The 9,736-nt window shown below is 40.3% G+C and overlaps 1 long non-coding RNA gene across 10 annotated transcripts in view; it reads left to right on the forward strand.

Moving 5' to 3' along the window:
• LOC135112235 (uncharacterized) overlaps positions 1-4,570 on the forward strand; it is a 57,767-nt gene extending 53,197 nt beyond the window's left edge. For 6 of the 10 annotated variants that reach the window (XR_010274184.1, XR_010274189.1, XR_010274187.1 and 3 more), the window contains one exon: positions 2,375-4,570. This is a non-coding gene — a long non-coding RNA (uncharacterized LOC135112235). The remainder of the gene's footprint in view (positions 1-2,374) is intronic. The other 4 variants (XR_010274192.1, XR_010274188.1, XR_010274186.1 and 1 more) reach the window with 1 other exon arrangement.
• Positions 4,571-9,736: the final 5,166 nt, after the last annotated feature.

The raw sequence follows: 9,736 nt of genomic DNA on the forward strand, positions 1-9,736 counted from the left end.
ATACTTTTAGAGTTTTCAACGGTGAAGAGATTGCAATGGGTAACTAATGGTAAGACGAGAGACACCGCGAAGGATGAAGGAACTGAACGAGTGAAGAGAAGTGACGAAGAGAGAAACTCCTTAGAGATTTCTGATACACACTGTAGACTTCCAGAAGATGAAGGGGCTGTGATGGATAACTGAAGGGGGACATGAAAGGATGGACGAGTAAAAAAGGCAGTGAAAGAGAGACATTCCTCAGAGATCTCATAATTTTTATAGGGAACTTGAATGCAGTGAGAGAGCAAGAGAAGCTGGCGGGAATGAAGGGCACAGATTAACGAGATGTGAAGACGATAAGAATTGTTTGTATATTAAACAGACTTGTTATTGTGTAGTAAGCAGCTACAATGGGTATGGATGTGTGGAAAGAAGCAAAGAAGAGATAAATGCCTTAGATCTCAGAGTAAGAGAGTTCTCAAGGAATGAAGTGACTGAGGGACTCGACCCAGTAAGACAGCAGTGGCGACGGGCAAGAATGAATGCTGTGGCTCAGTGACACTTAGTGGTTACCTGCAGGTTACTGAGATGTATTAGGGAAAGTTGACAGGATGAAGTGACTCCATTAGTGCCTTTGGCAAGACACAAGTAACTACCAAGGATAGAAGAGATGGCTCACCTGAAAGAAGTGAAGGAGAAAAAATTAATGCAGGTATTGCAGATTACACACACACACACACACACACACACACACACACACACACACACACACACACACACACACACACAAGTGCTCCATCTCACTATATTGTGGTGGGCAAGTTTAGCGTCAAGTGTTTATCCCTGGCCAGGAGGCGAGAAGGCGAGGTGGTGAGGGGGAGCCGTGTTCCCGCTGAGTGTCACCTCTGTTTATTTATCTCACAGACGCCACCTGTCCCCCGCCGCCGCTACAGCCCACGTTACAGTGAAAAGATCCCGGCACAAGCTGTCTGAGGCTCCTGCGAGAACCTGCAAGGCGAGGAGGCGTCACCACGGAAGTGTTTGGCAATAATGCAGCCATGCTTTTATAGAAACCTCTCTCTCTCTCTCTCTCTTTCTCTCCTCTCTCTCTCTCTCTCTCTCTCTCTCTCTCTCTCTCTCTCTCTCTCTCTCTCTCTCTCTCTCTCTTAGTGGTTTGCAAATACTCAGGTTGTGCCTACACATGCAAGCTAATAGCAATGACTGCACATGATAACTTATTCCAGTGTTCAGGTCAAGTCAAGTGAATAGAACGAGGCAAATCGTACACTAAACAATGAATTACACATTGTTTCAGATAATATGGAGGACTCATTTAGAGCCACACGTAACACAGTGACGCTCACTCTCCATCACTAAACACTTGTATCAACACACACAACATACAATATTTTGATCACCGCGTAATAAATGAAGTATATTAACACAGTACAAGTCATAATAACACACAGGGTCACTGCATGCGAAGGACCACAGAGAGTACCGTTTCTCACATCTTGATCAAGCACCGAATAAACACATGAAACACGTGAAAATACATGGAAAACACACAATACTTTGACACAACTACAGTGGAGACATTGAAGGCAGTAGGACATCACGAAGTACTGCTCGCGAACACCACGAAGTACAAAGCGACCAGCGACCCCGCCTGTCTTCATGGCTCCGCGATCTGAGTGTGCCACACCTCGGCACACAACTCTATTGCTGCTGCTGTCTCCCGCTGTCTGCCTGCTGTGTGCCTGCGCTTCGCCTTATCTTCGGTGCGCTACACATATCTACGTTCATAAGGCCTATATCTCGCTTCAGAAACTCAGGAAACTCACTCCTACAAAAGCGTGTCCGTCAGCTCCCCTGCGCCACTAACCACCGAGGCACTGAGGGAAGCAGCGCCACTCAGGCAGTCACCACTCTTAACCTTGGCACCAGAGTGAGTGGTGTGTTGGGCCGACACTCAAGGGGATGGTTTCAGCTCCGCGTGTGGTGTCATGACCCTCAACCGCTGAATGAGGGTTGTCTTGGGAGGCCAGACTGCTTGCGCCGTCATCTGTCTTGCGGGGGCGGTGACGCGGATGATGTCAATACTAAAAAAAAAAAAAAAAAAAAAAAAAAAAAAAAAAAAAAAAAAAAAACATTAAAAACCCTTGCAACTACAACCCGTTAAAAAGGTGTTTCTCTTGTTAATGATGCAGATATCTTGTTAATCTGAACCATAAGAACACCATTAAAAAATCCCTATGACTTACACAACAACATACTGAAATAGTATTTCTCCTGTCAGTAATGCGGAAATCTTGTTAATCTGTCACTGGAAGCTTAAAAAAAAAACATTCCTAACCTAACTTAACATGTTCCTAACCTAACCTAATTTTTACAGATCCATGTCGGGGCATCATGAGAGAAAACAGCTTGTATGCTGTCATACGGACGCGGCGCTCACAACTTGGAATCTCAAACAAGCCTCTCCCACACCCACCTCTAATATCTTCCACCACTGTGACAGAGAGAGAGAGAGAGAGAGAGAGAGAGAGAGAGAGAGAGAGAGAGAGAGAGAGATTAGATTAGATTAGATTAAATTGTTTATTATCCACCAAAGTGGTTGTTACACATTTTACAAGTAGTCAAGTATACAAATATGATTTAATACCAGTGATATTTAACAATGTAAATACAATAAAGTTGAGGATCACTCGTCTATAATAGATGCACCACAAAAATGCTAAGTTAACGTACATACACTGGTACACTTACAATGAAAACATCAAGGTGAAACAAACCTAACTAAATATATTTTTGGTTATTTTATTTATTTATTTTATTTTATTTTTTTCAAGTCCAGCCTTAAAAGAGTTTATAGATGTGTCCTGTGTGAGGGAGAGCGAGAGAGAGTTCCACACTGTGGTTCCCAATATGACAGTGCGCCTATCAGCAGAGAGTGTGTAGGTGGCCGGTACAAGCAACCTGTGCCTGTGTCTTGTGACGCTACTGGTGATGGCTTGCCTGTTACATAGTGATAAAAACTATTTTGGATGAAACCCTCGTAAAATCTTAAATATTGTTGTAGCCACTTGTAAAACATGTTTGTGCTTTATTCGTAGCCATTGGAGTTCTTTATAAAATGGAGACACGTGATCATATTTCTTAACTCCACCTATGGCAACCCTTACTGCAGCATTCTGTAACTTTTGCACACCAGACATTAATGCATCATTTGTAGTCCCCATATTCTAATACAACAGTTAATTAAGGTTAATACAAGGGCCTGTGTCACCATGATCCTGCTGTCCTTATCTGTGTTTTCACTAATTCAACTTACATACATTAAAATACCCACCACTTTCCTTTTCAGCTCATTAATATGGACGTCAAAAAGCAAGTAACTATCCAAGCAAACTCACAAGTTTTTCACGTGCTTACTTGGATGTATTACATTTCCATTAACATTCACAGTCGTGTTTGGGGGAGTGTGAGATAAAAGCTGGCGATTACCTATAAAAACACACTGAGTCTTGCAAGAATTAAACATGAGACCATTGTTTAGTTACAACATCGGGATCACCATTTTTATACAGGGGGACAACCAGTGCATGTTTCCATGACTCGGGGAACACGCCAGTCACCAAGGACATGTTGATGATACAGCTGAGGAGAGGACAGTGACACAGAGCGCATCCCGGACAAACTTTAATGCTATTCCGTCCGACCCGATGGAGTTGGTTACATCGAGGTCTTTAACGGTTAAGATAAGGGTGTCAGCGTCCACGGGCTCAGGTCTACAAGCAGAGTTCACTTTAATGGTATTTACTTGAGGATGATGAACAGTTACTACTACCCCTTCACTTCTTAGTTCTTCCTGAGAACGTCTGAAAGTAGTCTCCCCAACATTTGAAAAGAATTTATTGAAGTCAGTTTTTCATTTACGTTACCAAAATTGTGAGTATCATGTTTTTTTTTTTTTCTGATTAGGAATAATTTCCTCAGTAACTTTCCATGTTGCAGAGATATTTCCTTTACAATCTTTTAGACGACCTTGATAATGCTCTGCCTTAGAGGTATTAATGAGTGCTTTGATATGCTTTAGCAGCTTTATAACGTTCCCTCAATCCAACGTTATTTGTACCGACTTTTAACTCTCTTTGCAACCTATTACGTTCCTCCTTTGCCTCACGAACATCGCCACTCATCCATGGTGCTGGTGTGCCTTTCACAGCTTTAGTCACAACAGGGGCACACACATCAAGAGGAAAACTAAAAACCTCATTAAAAATATACACTTGTTTGTTAAGGTCGTCAGTTAAAAACACATTATTGATACAATACACATTGTATAAAAGCAGCAAACAGAAAGTGTCTTTATCACAGTGCTTCAGATCAGGGAGGCTTTTTATCACCGGTATTTTGCGAGGTTTTCTTACATTTATAGCGACGGACACGAGATCATGATCTGCAATTAACTGAGGGACCACGTCAAGGGATAAAACTACCTCAGGTTTATTAGTGATAATAAGATCCAGTAGAGTAGCTCAATGTCAGGTTTTTCTTGTGGGTTTATCAATAAAACTGAATCAACTTATCTCTTATTATTTTGCTAATTCTATTTCCTTATATCAACATATCATCATTAAAATCACCCAAGATAAAAACACTTTTGCCTCGCAAACACACCACCTTGAAAACCTCCTGTATGTTGTCAAAGGATGAGGCTAAAGCTTTAGGGTGTCGATACACACATCCAATGACAATGGCAGGCAGCTTCCTGCATTGCATCTGAACCCATACGTCTTCCACTCCTACCTGTCCTGGCACACCTAGTATAATGAGAGAAGGATTTAAAGTACTTTTTACATGCATGCAGACACCACCACCTCGTCCATTGTCACATCTAAATACCATATCTCCATCAATGTGAACATAACCACCTGGAGTGTCTGCATGCAGCCATGTCTCACTCACACAAATCATCAATGCTTCTGTCGGTTAACAATAACTTTACTTCATCTAAACTTGATATCAATGGTTGTGCATTAATATGTTCTACAATTAGCGAATCCTTCTTTGAGTTCACAGCGGCAGGTTCGTCATCGCCAAGATTTTAACGATAGTAACTACAAAGTTTGTTTTTATGTCCCAGGGAATGGCATTGTTGGCACTGGAGTTTATGGTCAAATCTACAACTTCCTTGCATGTGATTAAATTCCCCACAGTTAAAGAATCCTATCTTTTTGTTGTGTGTGTTGTTGTTTTCTGATGCTTGGTAAGAACTGCGAGAATAGTTAGCCACATGTTTTGCATGGTTGTAATGTGTGTAGTGGGGAACTGTGTGCCTCTCACGGGAATTAGAGACTAATCGTTGTCCAGGATGCGAAAGACGTGGCCTTGTTACATTTGATCTGTGTTGACCCCCCCACGAGTGAGAAGTGGTCCTCCAACACCCTGGTGAGGCCTCGCTGCTGGGGTCGAGGCGATGCGGGCGTAGGTTTCAGGGGAGGAATGGGAAGCAGGAGGGGGAGGAGACTGGGAATAAAGGGGGTGGCCTAAGAGTGGGAACTGCCGGTGTAGGTTGGGGGTGATGCACATGCTCCCCACCTGCATGGGTGAGCGATGTTCCTTTCTGAGAGGTAGTGAGCGCTGGCTACTGGTGACGTGTTTTCATTTTGGAAGTACTGGGAGGAGGCACTGGCTTCACTCTCATCAGTTGACAATGGTGCCTTATGATGGTGTGCTGCTGTGCTGCTGTACTGCTGTGCTTGAGACTGCTGTTTACTGCTTTTTGGATTGACAGGTAATTTTATTTATCTATTTATTTATATTTATTTATTTATTTATTTATTTATTTATTATTATTCGCTGTGCTGCTGTGCTGCGTGGGTAGTGGCGAAGCAGCATACTAGCTAAATATGGCGCATAGTGCCACATTTGAACTTCAGGCTAGCCAAGAGAACAATATCGAGAGCACAGTTTCATTTTGCGGGTAGACTGCTCGTATCTCTGAACATTCATAACTCGTTACCTCGTAACTCGGACACCCTCTGTATTTCTGATAGAGAAAAGTTTTTTTGGTATACGTCCTGTTTGGTACAAGTCCAAGAGTCTGGAACAAATTAGTAATAAGGTAAGATTCGTAATAAGCTAAAGTTATTCAAACAGACATACTGAAATTAAGCAAAAGATACAAATATATATTGTAATATACTGTATGAATAAAGCTTTCACATGTAAACAGCTGCAACACATACAATGCAATAGCACCAGTCTTCACCACACAAGATACGTTAACAGTTAGTATAAGAGATTACCTTGTGCAGCATCCAAGCAAGCAATAAGCACTTTTATTTTATTTATTTATTTTTTTTTTATTTTAGCATCATACAATGTTACTTTAATTTGACACTACTAATTTTGTCAACATAATGTGGAAGCTCTACTTGTTAATTATCCAAGAGAACAAAATTGAAATATGAAACGTTGACAAAAATAAATAAATAAGTAAACAAAATAAACAAATAAATAGAATAAGTAACTGCCTGCGTAAATCTTACATATAAATATGCAGTAAGGGAAATGTGGAATGAAATGTTCCAAGTCATTTGATCTTTACACTTTATGTAGAGTGGGAAAAACAACACAAAAAAAAAAGATCTAGTTGCGGTGCTCACTCTGGCGTGTATGAATACTACTACTCCTTGTGCCCACCCATGCATGTCCACTCTCTCTCTCTCTCTCTCTCTCTCTCTCTCTCTCTCTCTCTCTCTCTCTCTCTCTCTCACACACACACACACACACACACACACACACACAGGGAGAGAGAGAGAGAGAGAGAGAGAGAGAGAGAGAGAGAGAGAGAGAGAGAGAGAGAGAGAGAGAGAGAGAGAGAGAGAGAGAGTGTGTGTGTGTGTGTGTCACTGACGTGTTAATTCTTAAAGTGGTAAATTTCCAAGTTTATCTGATAACGCATCATTTATAAAAGTGACAAATATTTCCTCTCTCTCTCTCTCTCTCTCTCTCTCTCTCTCTCTCTCTCTCTCTCTCTCTCTCTCTCTCTCTCTCTCTCTCTCTCTCTCTCTATATATATATATATATATATATGTATTATATATATATATATATATATATATATATATATATATATATATATATATATATATATATATATATATATATATATATATATATATATATATATATATATATATATATATATATATATATATATTAATTCAGATGTAGTAGCACTAGTAGTAGTAATAGTAGTGTTCGGTTCGTCGTAGTATTAGTAGTAACAGAGAGAGAGAGAGAGAGAGAGAGAGAGAGAGAGAGAGAGAGAGAGAGAGAGAGATTAACAATCATTCAAACACTCGTTAACTACAAACTAAAAAACGAAAAAAAAACGATATTTTTAGTAAATCTATAACTTTACTTATACAAGCCAGCACACATACCAACGCACACATGTTAATAACTGTGATAGAAAAAACAAAACAAAAAAACAAACTTGCATTACGAGTACAGCTACATACGTACTCTGTAACGCTGTGCTGTTTCACCACTTTTTTTTTTTCAAATGCCACATAGATGATTAGCCGGGCTCTCAAATGCGTTTCTCCTGTTAATAATATAGAGATCGTGTTAGTCTGTCACTAGAACCATAAAGATATCTTTGAGAACCTGTGCAATTTCATTTCGAGTCTTATCTGTTAAGTGGAGGTGCGGCGCAGAAGTGCTTCAGAACATGGATCATTGTCTCGTGTTCTTCCAGCCTGTCGTCCGCGCTCGGGCCCTGTTACCACCAGCAGCGAGAGAGAGAGAGAGAGAGAGAGAGAGGTTGAGGAGTGGAGGACTCGTGGCGGGACGCTGAAGGAGGCGTGAAGGAGTGAAGGTAAGAGTTTGCTAATGGAAACAATGTTAAATTATTACTCAGTGGATGGAATTAATGTGTAAGTCGTGAGATTGTGAGTGATTAGGATGCAATGTTGATCAGAGTGCAGGTAAAGTAGTTAAGCTTGTCAGGTGAGAGATAAGTATGGAGGCCATATGGGAAGTTGCTTGTTTGTGTAGGTGATTGGCTTGTGATTACACTTGCTGAGGTGAGAATCAAGGAAGCGAAGTTGAGATTCTATAAATGAGTAAGTAAAACCTTGTTGGATTGGTATGCCTGTGGCCGCTGTCTTGTTTTAGTTTATCTTTCCGTTGACTTAACCTGTATTTCTCGTACCTTCTTCTCCTTACATTAATAACTCCTCCAAAAGTCACTAACACTTCCAGTTTGTTAATGTCAACTTTCTTTTCATATAATGTAAAGCCTCACGTCCCTTTCTTCCATTCCAAGTGACAAAAAGAACAGCCACTCTTGAGATACCACTTTCAAATCACTCGTCTTTCACTTCAGTTCAAATCCACACACACCTTCCTCGCCTCGCCATTAGTCCACAGAGGAAATATGAGTGTTTATGTCAGGTTACATTAGGCTTCTCTCAGGTTACATTAGGCTTCTCTCAGGTTACATTAGGCTTCTCTCAGGTTACATTAGGCTTCTCCCAGGTTACATTAGGCTTCTCTCAGGTTGAATTAAGCTTCTCTCAGGTTAAATTAGGTTTTTCTCTCATCCCTTCTACCGTTTATCTCTACAATTCTGATTTGTATTATATTATTTTACGTTAGGACATTCTCTCTCTCTCTCTCTCTCTCTCTCTCTCTCTCTCTCTCTCTCTCTCTCTCTCTCTCTCTCTCTCTCTCTCATTCCTTTACTCTAAACACTGTAACTCTTATGTGTATTTGAGCGCTGTTCGACACAATGTTTTTCAGTGACAGCATATTCTTGAACGCTGCCTTTTGTTCCACTGCGTCCTTTCAGCGTTGCATTACCTACAAATAGGAAAATATATCCTCTCGATTATTTTCATTTGTTTATTTATTTATTTAGTTTTTATAGGCGTCTTCGTGTTTTGCATAGCGCTTTTAATGTAAGTTATGTTAGGACTCTCTCTCTCTCTCTCTCTCTCTCTCTCTCTCTCTCTCTCTCTCTCTCTCTCTCTCTCTCTCTCTCTCTCTCTCTCTCTTCTTTTCTTTTCTACTCGTAAAGTCTGCAATTCTCTTTTGTTTCTCTGTTTCATCCTGCTTACGACTTGAGGTGTTTCAGAAGAGGAACATCAACACACCTCAGAGAGAAAAAAAAAAAAAAAATAAATAAATAAATTGGCTTCTGTCTCTTTCCATTCTTCTCCTCCCGTTTTCTTTTAAAGTACGACATAGAAGGAAGCCTTTATTTATTATTTTATTTTTATTTGCCTCTTTATTTTCTTTCATTGTTTTATTTGTTTTTTTTATTGTATTTATTTATTTATTTATTTATGCTTTTGAACGATTTTTTTTGTTTTTTGTTACCCAAAGCTTGACATTTTTATCATCCTTCATCACACACACACACACACACACACACACACGCACACACACACACAAAACTCTGCAAAATAAAGATAAACTCGTAACGGATACACTGAACACAACACCTCTCTCTCTCTCTCTCTCTCTCTCTCTCTCTCTCTCTCTCTGTTTATCAGTCGTCTTAACCGAAGAAGCAAACCAGCTCATGACTCAACTGTGTGTGTGTGTGTGTGTGTGTGTGTGTGTGTGTGTGTGTGTGTGTGTGTGTGTTTTTATGTAGGAAGGATACTGGCCAAGGGCAACAAAAATCTAATAAAAAAAAATGCCCACTGAAATGCCAGTCCCTAAAAGGGTCAAA

Source organism: Scylla paramamosain, chromosome 23 (assembly GCF_035594125.1).
Source record: "Scylla paramamosain isolate STU-SP2022 chromosome 23, ASM3559412v1, whole genome shotgun sequence".
NCBI lineage: Eukaryota > Metazoa > Arthropoda > Malacostraca > Decapoda > Portunidae > Scylla > Scylla paramamosain.